Source organism: Passer domesticus, chromosome 6 (assembly GCF_036417665.1).
Source record: "Passer domesticus isolate bPasDom1 chromosome 6, bPasDom1.hap1, whole genome shotgun sequence".
NCBI lineage: Eukaryota > Metazoa > Chordata > Aves > Passeriformes > Passeridae > Passer > Passer domesticus.
In genome coordinates, this window is record NC_087479.1 from 69,861,481 (window position 1) to 69,878,772 (window position 17,292).

Here is a 17,292-nt window from a genome sequence, read left to right on the forward strand (position 1 = left end):
GCTTTGCTAAACCAAGACCCATCCTGTTGCCTTCCTTTCCCTGTTGGTCATCGATACCTGCCTGAGGTCTGAGACTCTGGGGTCTGGGGGAGTCGTTTTGCTGCTTACTGCAGTGCAACACAACACAAGGGCAGCTGGGGAGGCCCAGACATGAAGAGAAAGGAATTTCCTCCCCCAGGGCAGGGCTATGGTGCAGAAGGAGCCTGCAGCAGCCCAAGGCTTTGTGTGGGCAGGCAGAGGCAGGCAGGAGGCAGAGCTGTCAGCAAAGGAAGGGGCCAGCCAGGTGGGGCAGCCAGGGATGACGACAGCCTGCAGGGACAGAGGCACAGGGCAGGGACACCGTAGGACAGCCTGGGCTGCACAGGGCACAGGGATGGGCAGCAGCTGCAAGGCCCTGACAGAGCCAACTTGGGCAGCACTTTGGCCATGGCTGCTGGCCCTGGGCCTGAGCCAGGAGCAGGAGACAAGTGACCCTTGCAGGCCTGGGGTCTCATTGCCTCCTTGTCCCTGCTCAGCAGCCTGGCAGGGGCTGCCCCATGGTGCTGTCCTTGGCATTGCACATCCCCACATCCCAGTGCCCATCCCGGCAAGAGCCCTGAGCAAGGAGAGAGGGACAGGATCTGCCTTGCCAGGAGCTAGGGCTCAGGCCTTGGCCCTTTGCATTCCTTAGAAGTATTCAGGTTTGCTTAGCACCAGAAACACATTTGCCTTGCTTGTCCCCAGCTGTCATCAGTTCATCACTGCCTCCAGTGTTCTGCTCTACCTGGAACCTGCAAACAGTTTCTCAGTCATGTCCTTCAATAGGAACCATTAACCCTTCAAGAAAACTTCTGTGTTTCAATCTGACTTTGAGATGTTGACAGGTTTTTGAGCGCACTCTGAGGGACTGAGTCTGATGCAAAGAGCACCAAAGCCCCAGAGGGTCATTCAAGTCCTTGTGCTGTGTCTGTGCTGCTGAGCTGGGCCGGGCTCCTGGCCCAGAGGCAGCTCCTGGCAAGGGCAGCGCTGCAGAGAGACAGCTCTGGCCAAGAGCAGCTCCTGTGCACAGCCCAGCAGGGCTGGGGCACTGCCAGGGCAGCTCAGGGACATGAGCAGGGCACAGACAGAGCTGACAGGGGCTCAGCACTGGCAGGGGCTGGGGGATGTCCCAGAGGGGGCTGTGTCACAGCGGCACCTCTGTGGCTGTGTCATGGAGGCACAGAGCAGCTGTGATGTCAGCAAGGGGCTGTGTGACAGCACAGAGTGGGCTGTGTGAGGTCACAGGTTGGGCTATGACATCACAGAGTTTCTTGTGTGAGGTCATTGAGTAACAACAGCATCACAGAGGGGATTCTGTGTGACATCACATAGCAGGCTGTGACATCATGGCATGGCTGTATGACATCATAGAGCAGGTTGTGAGGTCAAAGTCTGTTGTGATATTAAAGAGTGGCAGTATGACATCACAGAGAGGGGTTTGTGACATCACTGAGTGGGTTGTGACATCACACGGCTGTCTGTGACATAACAGATTAGGGTGTGATGCTATAGAGTAGATCCTGCCATCATAGAGGGTGGCTCTGTGGCATCAGAGAGTGGGTTGTGACATCACTAGGTGGCTGTGAAACATCCTGGAGCAGGCTGTGACACAGTCTTCTGAGGCATCACAGCACAGCTGTATGACATCAAAGGGTGACATCTCAGTGTTGGCACTGTGATATCACAAAGATGGTGTGTGACATCCCAGAGTGGGCTGTGACATCACAGGGAGGCTGTATGGCATCATTAGGGGGATGTGTGGCATCACAGGGACTCTGTGACATCACTGTTGGCTGTGTAACATCACAGGGGCTGTGTGAGGTCCCTGGGGAGTTCACTCTGCCCCAGCCCCCCTCACAGTTCCCCCAGAGCAGTCCAATGCTGCTCATGCACAGCGCGGTCCCCTGTCCCCCTGGGTCCCCCCGCCCCTGGCACCGCAGTGCGTATGTGTGTGACACAAGGACAGTGAGGGCAAGGCTAAAAGGAATAATGGGATAAAAGCTGAACAGAGCTCAAACTGAACAGGATTTAATGTATACCTTAACCTTAACTGATACCTTCAACTCCACAATTTAACAAAACAACCCGACTTAATTGCATTTAGCCTCACATAAAACCGATGACTTATCAACTTAAAAGAGGAATAACACTAACAATATTTAACTTAGCTTATAACTTATATTAAATGTAATAACTTAGCCAAAGGACAACTTTTAGAAGCATTTAAATCAGCTTAGACCTCTTGACTTAACCTTACTTACAGGCCTGACTGACTCAGCTATCCAAGGCACTCCAACCCCTCTGAGAGCAGCATTTCTGCCACATTTCCCCAGCACAGGCACTCCTGTGTGCACACAGACACAAAGAGTCAGTGCAAGGCACCTGTGACAAATTCCCCTGAGGGCAGGAAATGCTCCCTGTGGATGCTTTGGCATCTCCCCAGCGGGTGAAGGGTTGAGCCTGGAGGAGTGGGGGGATCGGCCCAGGCTCCCTCGTTGTTCAGGATCCCCGAGTGCAGCAAATGGGAGAGTTCCCAGCTCGGAGACGCCCCACTCAGAGGGAGTCGCTGGCCCAGGAGAGCTCCAAGGGGCTCCTTTTGCAGCGCTGTTTGTAGGGCCCCAAGAGAGGGGCTGCAGTCACAGCAATGGTTCCTCCTGGCCGCACTTGGCATCAACAGCTTTCTTTGGCAGTGTGAGAACAGGCATGTTGTGCCACTGATGGAACAAAACCAGTTCCCAGGGCTGCTCCTACAGCAACCAGGAGCTGGTTGGGCAGCAGCAGTGCCTGGAGCAGACAGTGTTTGTGCTGAGCTGCAGAGGAGCTGAGCCCAGGGGCTGTTGGCCAAGGCCGAGGCCCAGGGAGCATTTCTCAGCTTGCAGCATAACATAAAGAATGCTTGCTTATTTCAAATACAATACCTGCTTGTAAGCCTTAAAATACAAAGCACAGAGCTCCATTATTAAGCTTAGAACTTCCTAATATCTCACTAGATATACTTTTCTGGAGCTTAGGGAGTTATTTTAGCCTAGCGTTAATATACAGACCATTGTTCTATTTGTGCTTATTTTGTACTTCTTACATTATTTTCTGCTGACCTATCTTATGGCTACTGCTTAGCTCTAATCAGAGTTCTGCTGTCTCTGAAGCTTGCCTTTTGCAGCTTTCCCAAAACCCTCTGATTTTATGGATTCCTACACAGAGGAGCTGAGCCCAGGGGCTGTTGGCCAAGGCCGAGGCCCAAGGAGCATTTCTCAGCTGGCAGGGCAGCCTGAGAAGGGGAGGGGGGAATGCAGCAGCACAGGGCTCATGGAATGCATGGACCATTGTGACACCGTGAGGCCCTGTGACACCAAGGGACAATTGTGACACAATGGGGCTTTGTGAGACCAAGGGACAATTGTGACACTGTGGGGCCCTGTGAGACCAAGGGACCATTGTGACACTGTGGGGCTTCATGAAATCATGGAGAGCACTGTGATATTTCGCTCGCCTCATGGAACAGGGGGACCATACTAAAGCTGTGTGGCTCCATGGAAGGTAGGGACCATCGTGACACTGTGAGGCCCCATCTACAGAGGGTCCATTGTGACACCAAGGGGCCTCATAGAACTGTGGAGACCATTATGATGCTTTGGAGTGTAATGGAACCAAGGGGCCATTGTGACACAGTTGATGAGTTCTCCTTAGAAGTTCTGGTTGTAGATGCGAGGAGAAATGAGGTTAGAAATGATAGGTAACAGCCTGACCCTCATGCTTCTCTCTTGCCACAGACAACAAAAGCAACAGCCGTCTCTCCCCTGGCTCCCTCTGCTCCTGGAGAAGAAGCCAAAGAGGAGCAAAGTGAGCAGGACAACCACATGCGTCCAGCTGTGCTCACAGCACAGCCCGATCATTCCAAGAGACTAAGTGCCAGGTGTGGGGGCTGCTGTCTTTAGTGCAAGGCAGAGGTGCAAGTTTCTGAGCAGCCAGCACTTGCTGTTGCTGGCCAAGGATGCCGAGTGCTGGAGTCCTGCAGGATGTAGCCATTTGCTGCAGGCAGTGACAGCTGGAAATTGGCCTTTGACCTGTCATGCTGAGGCACCGAAGAGCTGGGTGGTCTGGATGACCCTTTGGCTGCCTGACTCCGTGAAGCTCTGTCTCTGGGCTTCTGCAGTGCTTTGGCCAAGGGCACACATGGCAGTGCTGGAGGTCCCAGGGCTATGTTGGTTTTTCCATCGTGGAAAAGTGTGGTTGGCTTGTGGAAGTGTTCTGAAGTATTCCTGAGGAGTTCTTCACTCGTACAGACTCTTTTGGCCCAGCTGACTTTTGGCTTTTGATAAGCTGCAAGGAGATGACTGTGCTGTCCCTGAAGCTGTGGGGGGCCATTTCTGTCCCGTGTGGCCAAGGAAAGGAACTGCGCAGTTGCGAAGCCTTCTTGTCAGGCAAAAGGCAGAGGCGGCGAGTTTCTGTGGCTCTGTTTCGCTCTGAAGTCTGCAGCTTTGGAAAGTGCCTTAGAGCCTGGAGTGGGGGTGAAGCTGCAAGTCCTTGAGTGCTGTCTTGTGTTGCTCTGCACAGGAGGGACGTGTTGAAATGGAGGATGCAGTATTTGAAGTCAGATGGGCAACTTTGTGGCTGGCGAGCTGCGTGGGCCAAAAGGAGCCAGGGGTGCTGCCGGTCCAGAGCAGCTGAACGTGAGGCAGCGGGTGGCCTGGTGGCCAAGAAGGCCAAGGGCAGGGTGGGCTGTGTCAGCAGCAGAGTGGCAGCAGGAGCAGGGCACTGAGTGTCGGCCTGTGCTGGGCAGCGCTGCGGCCACAGCTGCAGTGAGTGCTGTATGCAGTTGTGGGCCCTGTGAAGCAGAACGTCACTGAGGGGCTGGAGCGGGTGCACAGAAGGACATGGGAGCTGGGCAAGGGTGTGGAGCACAAGCCCAGTGACGAGGTGCTGAGGGAGCTTTAGCCTGGACAACGGGTGGCTCGTGAGGGGACCTTCAGCTTCTACTCTCTCCACTGAACTATTTTAGCCACTTTTTGTAGTTACTTCCCCCCCCCCCCTTTTTTTTAACTGCTATTTTTTCTTTGCTTGGAGAATGAGACTTCTTCATTTTCTTTTTTTCCCATCCATGCTGCTTTTCCTCATTATTTTCTTCCCTTTTACAGGACTGGTACTGGTTCTGCTAGACTTTTAATTTCTAAGGTGTCACTGCTGTAGGATGAAATAGTTTTGCATGACAAGACATCATTCAGTGCTAGCACCTTGGTACAGATGAAACTGTGTATTTCTAGGCCAGCCAGTATGGCATTTGAGATCACTTTCAGGTTATCAATGCCTGTGGCTTTTTGCAGCCCAGGGAATCAATTTGTTTTGTGTTTGGGAATTGAGCAGGATATCATTGGCCTTTCATTCCAACTGGTCCTCACAGATCAAAGGTGCTGGGAAGGGCTGGGCAGCATTTCTGATTACAGCCACTTCAGCAGTGTCACTGTGGTTGAGTCCAAGAGAAGAACTTGCTCAAGCACAGATACAGAAAGAGTGCAGTTCTCAGTGCAATGCTCTGGGTCAGATCGTTTTCCATAAGTACCTACAAGCTCCAGATTCCCCAAGAGTGTGGTTTATTGAAGCAGCAGGACAGCAATCTCAGGATTGCTGCTGAGTGGGGGCACTGCCTACCAAGTTTTGATGTGAGAGAGGACAGTAAAGACAGATTATAGTAGTGAGATCTACCTGTCTGTCTGTCTATCTATCTATGTAACTTTTACATAATTGAATCTTCCCATCTCTGGCCCAAGGATGTTGGAGGTGCAAACCTCACCTAAAGCATCCCTTTCAGGAGAGGATTAGAGACACGTTCTGTGTACCAGTTCTGAGCAGGCAGAGATGTTTCCCCCTCCAGATATGTGTTTTTTCCCCTCAAAGCTGTTTTCCTCCTCCGCCCTCTTCTGCCCTGAAGTCCCCACTTAATTCTTTAAATTTCTGCTTGTCCTAGAGAGGTGGAACAATTCCATGGTTAGGTGCTGTTTGGTGACTCTGGTCATACATGTATTACATGACACACGGTTTCCTTCACTAGCATCCCCAGGGGTGTGTAAGTGCATTCGTTAATTGGGCCTTATGAGAGTCTCTGTTACTGCTGGTCAGAATTCTCAGCTGACAAAAGAGGGAGAAAAAACACCTTGGTCCTCTTCCATATACTGAGGCGGCTGTAGAGGCTCTGTGACATACATCAAAGTATCTTTGCACCCATCCCTATCTCCTGAATGACGAGGATTTCTAACAATAGTGTAGACGTCAGGAAGGCAGGAATGCTGGTGCAGGCCTGAGGAGAACGTGAACTGCAGAAGTGTCTCTCACAAGGAGTGAGCTCAGCCAGGAAGCCACCTGCAGAGCCAGGATGGAGCTGTGGGACAGGGCTGGGTGTCAGTCACTACTGAAAGACAAAGAGGACATGGCAGGAGCAGAAGGAGGCCCTCACCAGAGCCTTGAGGAATGCCACACCTTCTCTGTCAGCTGCCTGACAGGCTGTTGGAGCTTCAGTGCCAGATGGCCCCTGATTGTAGTGCCAGGGTCACTTTGGAATCTGTGCCTCCCCACGGGCAGGGAATGACCCAGGAGAGCAGCAGCACAGTGCCTTGGGAATGTGTGAGCCCATCAGCCTTTGAGTCTTGGCCCACAAACATCGTACGGCAAGTTGAAACCCATCCTTTCTTGCTTTCTGTGCAGGTCTTTCTAGAGAAAGAGCAGGAGCAGACTGCTTATCAGAGATGCCATGCCAGACTCAGGGAGAGCTGTTCCCAGCCCGAGAGCAGGAAGAGCAGCTCAGGCAGCAGGTGGAAGAGCCACAGGAAATGACCAGGTAAGCCTGACTGGCCAGGTGACAGAGGGAAGGGCAGGAAGAGGGGCATAAAATGGAGCTCTTGGGACTGAGGAGGCCAGGAGTCCCACAGGCACTGAAAGCACAGAGCCTTGGAATCTGCAGAGATCAGTACTGGGACAGGAGGTTTGCAGTGGAAGCAGAGGTGGGTAGGGAAGCAGAAAGAAGTGGCTGAATAGATGTGATTTTGAGGCTGCAAGAGGAAAAAGCTGAGCCTGATGGCAGCTCCCAGTCACTTGCTCTGCATTTGTGTGCACAGGACATCAAGGCAGAGCCACAAGCAGAGCTGCCTGAAGCCCAGAGTGCCATCATGGTAGTGAAGAGAAAGAACAAGGAAGACATGAGAAGAATTCAAGAGGAGATGAATCTCCATCAGCACAGGGGCGACCAACAAAACCAGGTGAGAGAAAGAATGGCAGCCACTCCACTCATGAAACTTCCTCTCCATTGTTGTTTACAAACCATCGAGGAAGATGTGCAGGCAGAGCTGCAGGAATCTGAGGCTAGGAACAAGGCAAGGGAGAAGAGGCTGGAAGAAGAAATGAAAATCATCAGAGAGAAAGAAGGTTCTACAAAAGCGAGTGAAGGAGGGACAGCCACTGCAGTCACCAAACTGGTGCCTTCTGCCCTTCTTGCCTTTCAGTGCAGAGCAGCCGGGAGTGGGGCCATGCCTCTGAGTGCCATCCTGCTCTAGTGTGGATCACAGTTACTCTGAAGGACATTTCCTGCTGTGCTGGACCTCAAGTGCTGCCCTGGACCGTGGGACTTGCTCTTTGGCTTTTTGGCCAGCAATCATCCAAATTGATTCCTGCTGGCCTGTTGCTGCTCTCTCTGTTTCTTTACAGGGGAACATGGTGACCCAGAGGAGGACTGAAACAAGCTGTCTGTATCCCTTGTAAATCTGTTCTTTCCCGTTGCTCACAGTCAATGACTCTTGGCTGATAGGGACAAGCTGTTGTCTCTGATTGCTTTGTTCTCTGACTTGAGGTGCAAGTGTTGACATCTCACCTGGCAGACCACAAAGACTTCCAGAAAACAACTGGCAATGAAGGGCCCCAAGGTTGGTGTGAAGCACAGGAACTGTCCCCACCAGAAGTGCAACAGGTTCAGCACACCTACATGGGCTCTGGCACTAAACCTGCTGCAGCAGCATTACCTGGGGGAATCTATTCTGTTGAGCCTGGGAATTCGAGCTGGGGCAGTTTGTTCATCTCCAGGTCTGACATCAGCATGGATGCTCCGAAACCGGAGACTGAGAAGTACCTGGAGATACTGGGTAAGTCTGGCGTATTTCTTGTCTGAGGGACAGTGTACTTTGTGCAGGTGTCAGCACAGCTGTACCAAATGCTCCTCCTGAGTCTGGTGTCCCACTGGGGACATTCAGGACTCCCCAGAGGAAGTGCTGCGCTCCAAGGCAGCGAGGGAGCGCTCTGGGTGTTCCTGCTGCTTCTGAGGGCAGCTTGGACTGGCTTGGCTTTGCCTGAGCTTCCCTCTCTGCTAAAGGCTGAAGCACAGATTGTTCTTGAACCAGATGAAGGCTGTGAGCTAGCAAATCATCTGGACAAGTCCTGTGTGCTAGTGGCCAAACTGAACACAGTTTTTAGCTTCCTAAATTCTCCTTAGATTCCTGATCCTTAGATTCCTGACTCCCAACTAGTCATCAGAGCAAACAAACCTCACAGAAGTTGACTGGTTTTGGAGTTTTGTCTTTTTGGCTGGGGATTTATTTTTGTCATTTTGGTTGGGGGGAAGGGTTGTTGTTTTGTTTTGCTTATTTTTGTGGGGTTTGTTTGTTTGTTTTCTTTTGGTTTGTTTTTGCTATTGTGGTTGTTACTATTGTTACCCAGCTGACCACAAAGGGCTCAGAGCCCCAGACAGTGGGGCTGCCTTTTGTATCTCCTGGAAGCTCGGATCTCTGCTTAAAAGTGAGCATCTTGCATTTTGTTTCCCTCAGGGAGAATGGTGACCATGGAAAACCCTGTGATTAAATACACGGAAAGGGGACGTATTGGCAGAGGGTGAGTCCAAACGCAGTTACTCCTACACAACCATGGGCCAGGAGTTTTTCTGGTGGAAATGTCTATCCAGCATGAAGTCAGGCCAGCTGGAAACATCTTCACACACTGGGGATAGATTGTCCCATCTCTCAGTGCTGCTCAGAATTTGGGAGTGTGCTCAGAGTGCTTTGTCAGAGACATCTTCATGCTGCCGAGGTCTTGCCTGCATCAAGGAGCAGGACCTGGAAGATCTCCTTGTCTCTCAAGTGTGGGACAGCTCTGTGTTGATTTCTTTAGCATTTTTGTATGTCTCAAAATCATATTGACACACTAATGAAAAAAGAAGAATCTTGCTTGCCTGAAAGAGCAATCCCCTTATCAAAGCTGTCAGATAACAGTTCTCAGGAACATTTCTTTCCCATGGTTTGCTGAAGGAAATAATCTGTGGTTAGGATAGGAACCACACAGTTTAGAAACTGAAACCCAAGATGAAAGAATAAACTCCCTTTAGGAGCTGAGGCAGTGAACCGCAATGCTTCAGGAACAGGCGCAGTGCCCATGCACTTGAGAGGAAAATGCATCATCTGCCTTCTGGCAGAGCCCTCCTGCATCCTGCAGGTTCTGGGCATTTGCAGGAGACATCTCCTGTGTGGGCTGGCTTTCACTCCAAGAGCTAAACAGCTTCTCATTTCACTGCTTCTCTTTTGTTTCTAGGTCTTTTGGAGATGTGGTTAGAGCACTCAAGATGCCACAGGAGGAGAGATAAATGTCAACAGCTCTGTGTTTTTTGTCTATAATTTCATTATTTTTATGAAAACATGCATTCCCATTTCCACATTTTTGTGTTTCTAACTATTCATATAACAAAATACTTCTTTTTTAACTCTTTATTTATTGCAGTTGGTAATTTTTATGTCCTCATTCTTAAAAAAAATCCACAAGCCATTTTAGCCTCTGGCTCTCAAAGGTCGTTTCCTACCTGTCTGTTTTAAATCAGGGCTACGATTCTTTAATGGAATTGAGACAGGTCCAGGAAATGCACACCAGGCACACCAGTGATTCCTCTTGTGGAATGTCATGGCCCTGTCATAAACCTCTTTTCTTTTCTTACCACCCCCCCCCCCCCCATCAGCTCAACATTTAGTTGCAAACTTAAACAAGATGAGCAAAATAGCAACACTGCTGTGGGCCTTTGGGATCACCCTTGCTGATCTTTCTGCTTTTTCAGTTGAGCAAGGCTCTGATCCAGGCAAAGAGATTGCACTTAGTGATACAGAACCAGTTGGCTGGAACTCTGCTGATTTCTAGTAACAGCTGGAGGCCTGGATCTCCACAGGATGCTTTTCCCAGGCTTTGTTGGCTTTTGGCTGCAAATACCATTGCCCTTGCTTTCTTATCCAGAAGGACCATGGCTTGGCAAAAACTGCCCAGTGGGCCATATTCCAAAGGCAGTTTGGGCTGGAGTTTGTGAAGGAAGGAGACCCTTATCCAATTGCAAACCACATTTAAAAATTCATAAAAGAGAACTTCCCATCCTTAACAAATAACTGACAATTCAGAAGTGGATACAGAACTTATTTACAGAATGAAAAGGAAGGGAATTTTCCAATGGAGTTGTGGTTTCTGTAGTTTTTATTCTGACTCCCACTCAGAGCTAGCACTGGAGAAAGTCATGTCCCTGGAAGTGTCAGTGTCTTCTGCCTGCCATTAATTGTTTGGCTGCAACCATCAGAGGCATCAGGCTGGAGACAGGCTTGGCTGACGTTAGGAACAGGAGCTGACCCAAGGAGAAAAAAATGAATGAACTTGTACCTCCCAAACCCATCTCCCCACAGGCTCCAGCAGGATTCCTTTGGTTCTCAGAAATACACAGATATAGGGCTGAGAAGACCATTTGGATCTATGTGTTCATGCCCGAGACCTTGCTGATGCTGTTTGGGTTTTGCCATTTTTCTTTTCTATGTTTTCTGTATTCTTTGCACATATATTTGTAGCTCTGTAAGCTACTCTATTAGTGACTAGTTTTTCAATACTTTTCCACGGCCTTTCCCTAAGCAGAAAGACAAACTTCCAGAGCTCCAAGCACTACCGGGGGGGAGGTAGAAGGCCTCAGTGCTATCTTGGTTATTCCTGGGACAGACCCCTCCAGGCAGCTGGTGGATTCACCATCCCTGGAAGTGTTTCAGAAAAGACTGGATGTGGCACTGGGTGTCATGGTTTAGTTGAGGTGTTAGGGCATGGGTTGGACTCCATGATCTTGAAGGTGTCTTCCAACCCAGTGATTCTGTGATTCTGTGACTGAGGGAACTTTCCCTGCAGCCCTGAAAGGGCTCCGGGGGCCCTTGGCCAAGGATGGGGGATCAGGGCTCAGGGAAAAGCAGCAAAGGGCTCAAGGCGAAGGCGAGAGGGCAGAGCTGCCACAGCGTGGCCCAGCAAGAGCCTCATCTGCTCCTCCTCAGGCTGCGCCATCCGCGCTGCCGTTTGCGGCGCCGGCGGCTCCTCTCGCTGCGGGGCTCCAGCGCGTCCCGGGGGCTGGGCCCGTCCTCTTCGGGAAGCGCCGGAGCCTCGGAGGCGAGCGGCTGCTGCTGCGGCCGGGCGGGGAGAGCTGCGGCCGCGGCCCCGGGCACGGCGAGCTGCCGCTATGGCCGGCTCCTGCTGTGGCTCCTGCCCGGCGGGCACAGACACAGCCAAGGGCTGCCCGGGAGCTCCCTGCCGGTCCGCAGCGGGCCCGGCCGGGCTGCTGCTCTCCGCGGCCTCTGCCCGCCGCTGCCGGCCCCGCCGCGCTCCCGCTGCCTCTGCCGCAGCCGGGCCCACACGGGAGGCGGCACATTCCGGCCGGCTCGCAAAAGCCCTGCCCGCAAACCCCCCGCCACGGCCTCGGCTCAGTCACAGGCTGCCGGCGTCCTCGCAGCTGCGAGCTGGGCCTGGCCGCTGCCGGCCTCGGGCAGAGCTCCCGCCCGTGTCTCCATGGCCGCGGCTGCTCGGCACAGCGGGCTGAGCACAGCCAGCGCCAGGAGCAGCTCTTCACGGGCCTGGGCTCCAGGCACTCCGAGCTGCAGGCAGCACAGAAAAGGGCTCTTTGTTTCACCTCTTCTTTCAGCGCTGCTAAGAATGTAGCCTGCAGCAAGCTGAGAACACCAGAGCACGGAGCCCTTTGCAGGCAGGGCTGTGTCTGCTGGAGGGGCAGAGGGAGCCCAGCAGGGATCAGACAAACCAGCAGCGCACTGAGGAGCCCCTGTGGTGGCAGTGAGCAGCTCCGGGCTCCAGGCGCTGCTGCTGGCATTTTCTATTGTACCATCTCCAAGGTCTTCTCTTGTGCTCTGTATTTCTAAGTGTTTTCCCTCTTGGTTTTGGTTGTCTGCTGCACCTTTATTTTTCCAAATTTTCCTACCCTGTCAGCAGCAGCCGATGTCCAGAACTGGCTATAAAATATGAGCAAAGCAGCTGGGAACAGCAATGTGTGGAATCCTATGGCTCAGGAATTCTTCTGTCAGGGACCTGTCTCTGCCTTATGCTTGTCAGCACCTCCTTCTCTCTGCAAAAACTAGTGATGAGTGGAGTTTTTTTACCTAAGAGCTCCTGAGAAGCAAATGCTGTGCTGGGATTCTCATGAATGTATCCATTAAGTTCATTGCTGCGAAACAGAAAGCAAGGCCAGGGCAGCAGATCAGCTGAGAGCTGGTCACTCCCTGCAAAGGGCTTGTGTATGATGTGGGAACACCAAGTTCCAGAATGGGCAAGAAGGATCAATGCGCTCAAGGTGCAGCAGCTGAGGTTTGGGTTCATCTGGAGCACAGTCAGGGGTGGTGAGCACTGGAAGATCCAGCTGCAGTCCCCATCCATGTCCCTTTCAGTGATGGCTTTAGGGTGTCTCACTCTGGATCCAGAGCGCCCTGGGGGGCTCCTGGGGCTGGCTTTGCACTCAGGGTGAGGATGGCCAGGAGCCGCTGAGGCCGGCAGTGGGGACCAAGGCTGGGGCTCGTGGCCTGGCAGGTGTGGCTCTGGGGACTGGGACATGCCAGGGCATGGGTCACTGCCACTGTCCTCCGGAGCCCTGGCTAGCTCTGTGATGCTCCAGGAGCAATGGCGAGAGCTGGGAAGTGGCTAGACTGGGGTTTTGCCTGAGCCAGAACCTCTAAGCCAGCCTAGCAGTAGAGACCCTGGAGGAGCCACGAGCAGCGAGTGAAGGAGGCAGAGGAGGCTCTTCTGCAGTGCAAAGTCCAATAAATTTATTAGCAGAGGCAGAGGGAGGGTACACAGCAGAGAATTGCCAAATGGGAACATAAGCAAAAAAAAGCCCTCACCAGCTCTGTGCATGGGTTTTTAAAAATCTCTCAAAACAGGGGGTAGGCACCATATAGTAACCAATAAACGAGTCTCAGGGTGTGGTTTTGAGGACTACAACAAATCAGAACAAGGGGAGGAGAGAGGCTTGGGATAGGGATTGGATCTTAGGGTGAGGGACAGGGAACTTTCTGGAACAAAGGGCAGGGTTTGGGCTGATGGACAGGGCAAAGGGGCTGGGTTGTCTTGACCGACAGGGAAAAATCTGGGAAGGAGGGAGGGGATTCCTGGAGAGACGGTTGGGTAGGAGGACATGACACAGGGGAGAAATTAACTGTAATAACTCGGGGAACACCTGAACATACCACAAGGTAACGGAGCATGCGACTCAATAAACTAACACGCCGCAACCCAGGAATTGAGGCTTTCAGCAGCTGCGAGGTGGCAGTGTTAGAACACACAGCAGTTGGGGGAAGCCGTCTCTCGGCTCTTGCTGTGTGGGAAGGTGCTGCGAGCTGTGGTGGCTGCAGTCAGCCTTGGCTGGGAGGATGATCTGTACCAGGGAGAGCAGAAAGCTGCCATGGTGAGCAGAACATGCTCAGAGCACTGCAGTGCAGAGAATGATACTGCCCCTGAAGTGCAAAAAGCATGAAAGCATAGAATTCTGTGCAGCACTGTGGTACAAATTTTTCTCTTCTAGAACATGTCCCTTTTTTGTATTCTGTAGATGAATTATATAGATTTATGGAATACATGGGGGTTTTTTTCTTAAGGTTTTTGGGAGAACTCTCAAGTTTATTTTTATTTCCATATTACAACCAGTATTTGTAGAGATTTTTTTATTCTTCTTTTGTAAATACTTAGGGAATAAATACCCAAGCATTTCTTAATCCTTTGGGATATTGTGGTTCATATTCTTAGAAAGGAAATGTAATAAATAGGTATGATTTGTGCTGATAAAATTCAAACAGTAATCAATATTGATACAGTAATTTATATTTGGAAATAATAAAACAGTTAAAGGTGTAATGCCAAGATAGAAAGGGAGATGAGGGCTTTCCCCTGCCCCCCTTCTCCTGCAGATGTTCAGAACAGGAAGAAGCAAGAGATAACTATTACTAAATTTAGTTGGAAGAGAATAAAATTTGGTTGGACACCAGGAAAATGTTATTTATATGAGATTTGATGCTTTAACGTTAGAATATAATATTGGCTTGTACTATACCAGCTTGGTGCACACGTGTAATCCAAAAGGTGAACTAAAGGACACCAAGGTAGAGGAGAGGCCTTCTTCAAAGAAGAACCCCAAAGAGGGGCACGACCCCCTAAAAGAATGGTGGAGGACGTGTGGTAAAGGTGATGATGGGCGGTGATACAAGTGTGACAAATTGAAAATGGGAGATGATAATGACATACAGCATAAAAAGGGAATTTTGGCTTGACAAGCTTGTACGTGAGGTGACAGGGGTCAAGCCCTGCCCTCTGTACCCCGCGCTACCCCACGTGGTTAGTTTTGCTTATATGGTATTACCAGAACCAAATTATTCCTTATTTTACCCAAATTGTATTGTCAATATTTTGAGTGTATTCCATTTTATATATATTAAGCTACTTAATTAAAATTGCTGTTACATTTAATTTTGCCTTTTTTTTCCTTTTTTTTAAAATTGGATAATTGGACAAATATAACAAGGTTTTTGGGAGAACTCTCAAGTTTATTTTTATTTGCATTTTATATCCAGGATTTATACAGATTTTGTAATTTATTCTGCTATTGTAAATACTTAGGGAACAAATACCCAAGCATTTTTTAATCCTTTGGGATATTGTGATTCACTTTCTTAGAAAGGAAACCTTGTTCAACAAGTGTGAAAACACCAAGAGAGGGAAAATAGCATAAAAGTCTTTTAGACTAATCCCTTGGTGAAACACTGGAGGTGTTTGTGGCAAACAAAGATTCTGGCTGACTATCAAGGTACAACCTCCAGACATGAGTAGTACTTTAGTGACACTGTTCTTCATTCTTTTTTCTCAATCTCATTCGAGTTAGGAACAATAATTCTGTTGTCCATGGAGATGGAGCCTTTTTAATTCCAGAAGAATGCCTCCAAGGTCCTTTGCTGTTCAGCTTTACCATGTTGTCTGTGGCTAACAAGGCTTGGTGGGGCCTTTCCCCTTTGGCTGGAAGGGGGCTGGGGCCCAGTCCCTGAGGGCACCAAAGCTCCTGGATGGAATTTGTGTGCAAGTCCCTCAGTGTCACAGCAGCCTTCACAGGGAGCCCTGTGGATCAGAGCATTTTCCAAAGGGGCCATTGGGGCAAACAAGGAGATTTGGTCTGGCAAGATGTGTAAAACAGTATCCTGTAATATCTACTTGTTCTCACACAGAATACTTGGCTGCAGGGACATATTCCCATTGTTCCTGCCCAGGTTTCAGGATTCAGTGTTGTCTTTCCTAGGAGCTGCTCCTTCAGCTGCCTCAGGAGGGCCTTTTGGCCTCCGGGCCCACACTCTGCCTCCATTGTTAGGACTGCTGGATCCAAACCCTTTATCTCCACACATGGTAATGACTGGAGGTGGATCTCCATTTTTCACAATCGTTCTTAAAATTGCAATATCAATAATTGTGCTACCCTGTCATGGGGTTGAATAACACAATCTTATTGGCAATTGTTTAACAGAACTATTGTAATTTCTCCTTGATATTCTGCATCAATTCCTCCGTTCCTCCTGCCATGACATGAACACTTTGCAAGGCCAAGCTCCAAGCGAGCAGTTACCAAACCAAAGTGTCCTGGAGGAATCTGAATTCCTGTCTCAGTATTGATAGCTCTCATTTGCTTTGGATTTTTCCTAATTAATTCCAATGCATGAAGGTCCAGCCCTGCAGCCTCTGGGCTGGCCCTGCCAGGGGCCATCACACCCAGAGCAATTTCCCAGGCAGTCCAAGTCTCACTGCCCATGGTTGTAGTTGCAAATTGGGTGCAGCCATGCACAGCCAGGGGGTTTCCATTTCCCCAGTGGGCCATTGTTAAGGGTATGGAGCACATCTGGGAGATGGGTTCTCCATGGGGACAGGTTCCCATCTCCTCATTTTTTCAACTACTCTTTTAACAACCCCTTCACCCGTTCAACAAGTCCTGCAGCTTGAGGATAATCTGGTTCATGAAAAACCCTGCACTCTTAATCATTGTATTTTTCACAGAAACAGACAAAGCACTCTGAATCACAGTATCAGCAAACCCTGTAAAAATAGGCAATTTTATCCCCTCCTCCTTTTTCATTGTATACAATCTCACAAAGTTTACCTCTGACATTAAGGTCCTGGCCAATCCTTTTCTGTAGAGTATTTAATGTTACATCCCTGAGCAGCCAAAGCTACCAAATCAGTATTGTCAGCACTATTTCACATTATTACTATTTTATACGTAGATACAGATATTGATATAGAAATATAGATATAGCTAGATAGGTATAGACATACATATAAAATATATATATAAATATATATATATATAAAGGTCTTATTATCCTATAAATATCTACACAGTTATTTATCATATTAATATTTCACTTGCACAAATGCATCGGAGCTCAAGATTAAAACCTTCTGTTGCTCCATGTGGGAGCATTCCAACAAGAATTGTTCCTTCTGAAGGTGCTGTTTCCAATGTACTGTTAACAAATTCATCTTTGTCTGCCCAAACCCACAAGTTCTTTTCCTTTTCCATATGCAATTTTTGGATGCATTTTAAGACATCCAGGGGTTCATCCTCTTTTAACCAACTGCCCCACTGCTCCCATGGTGCTCTGACCTCAGCCCACTCCAGAGCCAGCCAACTCCAGGGAAGGGCTTCCCATCTGGGAATTTCTGATGGCACTGATTCCTCACATTTACATTTAACAAGTGACATTTTGTTGTGATCTGGCCAGACTGTGTCAGTTTTGTTTTACCAGTGGGCAGGGTCAGCACCAAAGACACAGACTCCAACTGAAGGAATCAGTGTCATTTACTGCAGCTCAAAGCAGCAAAGGATCACAAAAGGAGCAGCTCAGCAATGCACGCAATCATCAGCACCAAAGATTGCCTGCAGTGATTAAGAAAGATCCAGCAGCAGTTCCCCTCAGACTTCACCATCCCCCAGAT

General features: G+C 49.8%; 2 long non-coding RNA genes across 2 annotated transcripts; both read left to right on the plus strand.

Annotated features, from left to right (window-relative positions):
- The first annotated feature begins 3,710 nt into the window (after positions 1-3,710).
- On the plus strand, positions 3,711-7,514 carry LOC135302207 (uncharacterized). Its single transcript, XR_010363908.1, has 3 exons — positions 3,711-3,858; positions 6,715-6,847; positions 7,125-7,514. It is a non-coding gene; the product is annotated as an uncharacterized LOC135302207 (long non-coding RNA).
- Positions 7,515-13,453: 5,939 nt separating this feature from the next.
- On the plus strand, positions 13,454-14,456 carry LOC135303949 (uncharacterized). Its single transcript, XR_010365372.1, has 2 exons — positions 13,454-13,517; positions 14,375-14,456. It is a non-coding gene; the product is annotated as an uncharacterized LOC135303949 (long non-coding RNA).
- Positions 14,457-17,292: the final 2,836 nt, after the last annotated feature.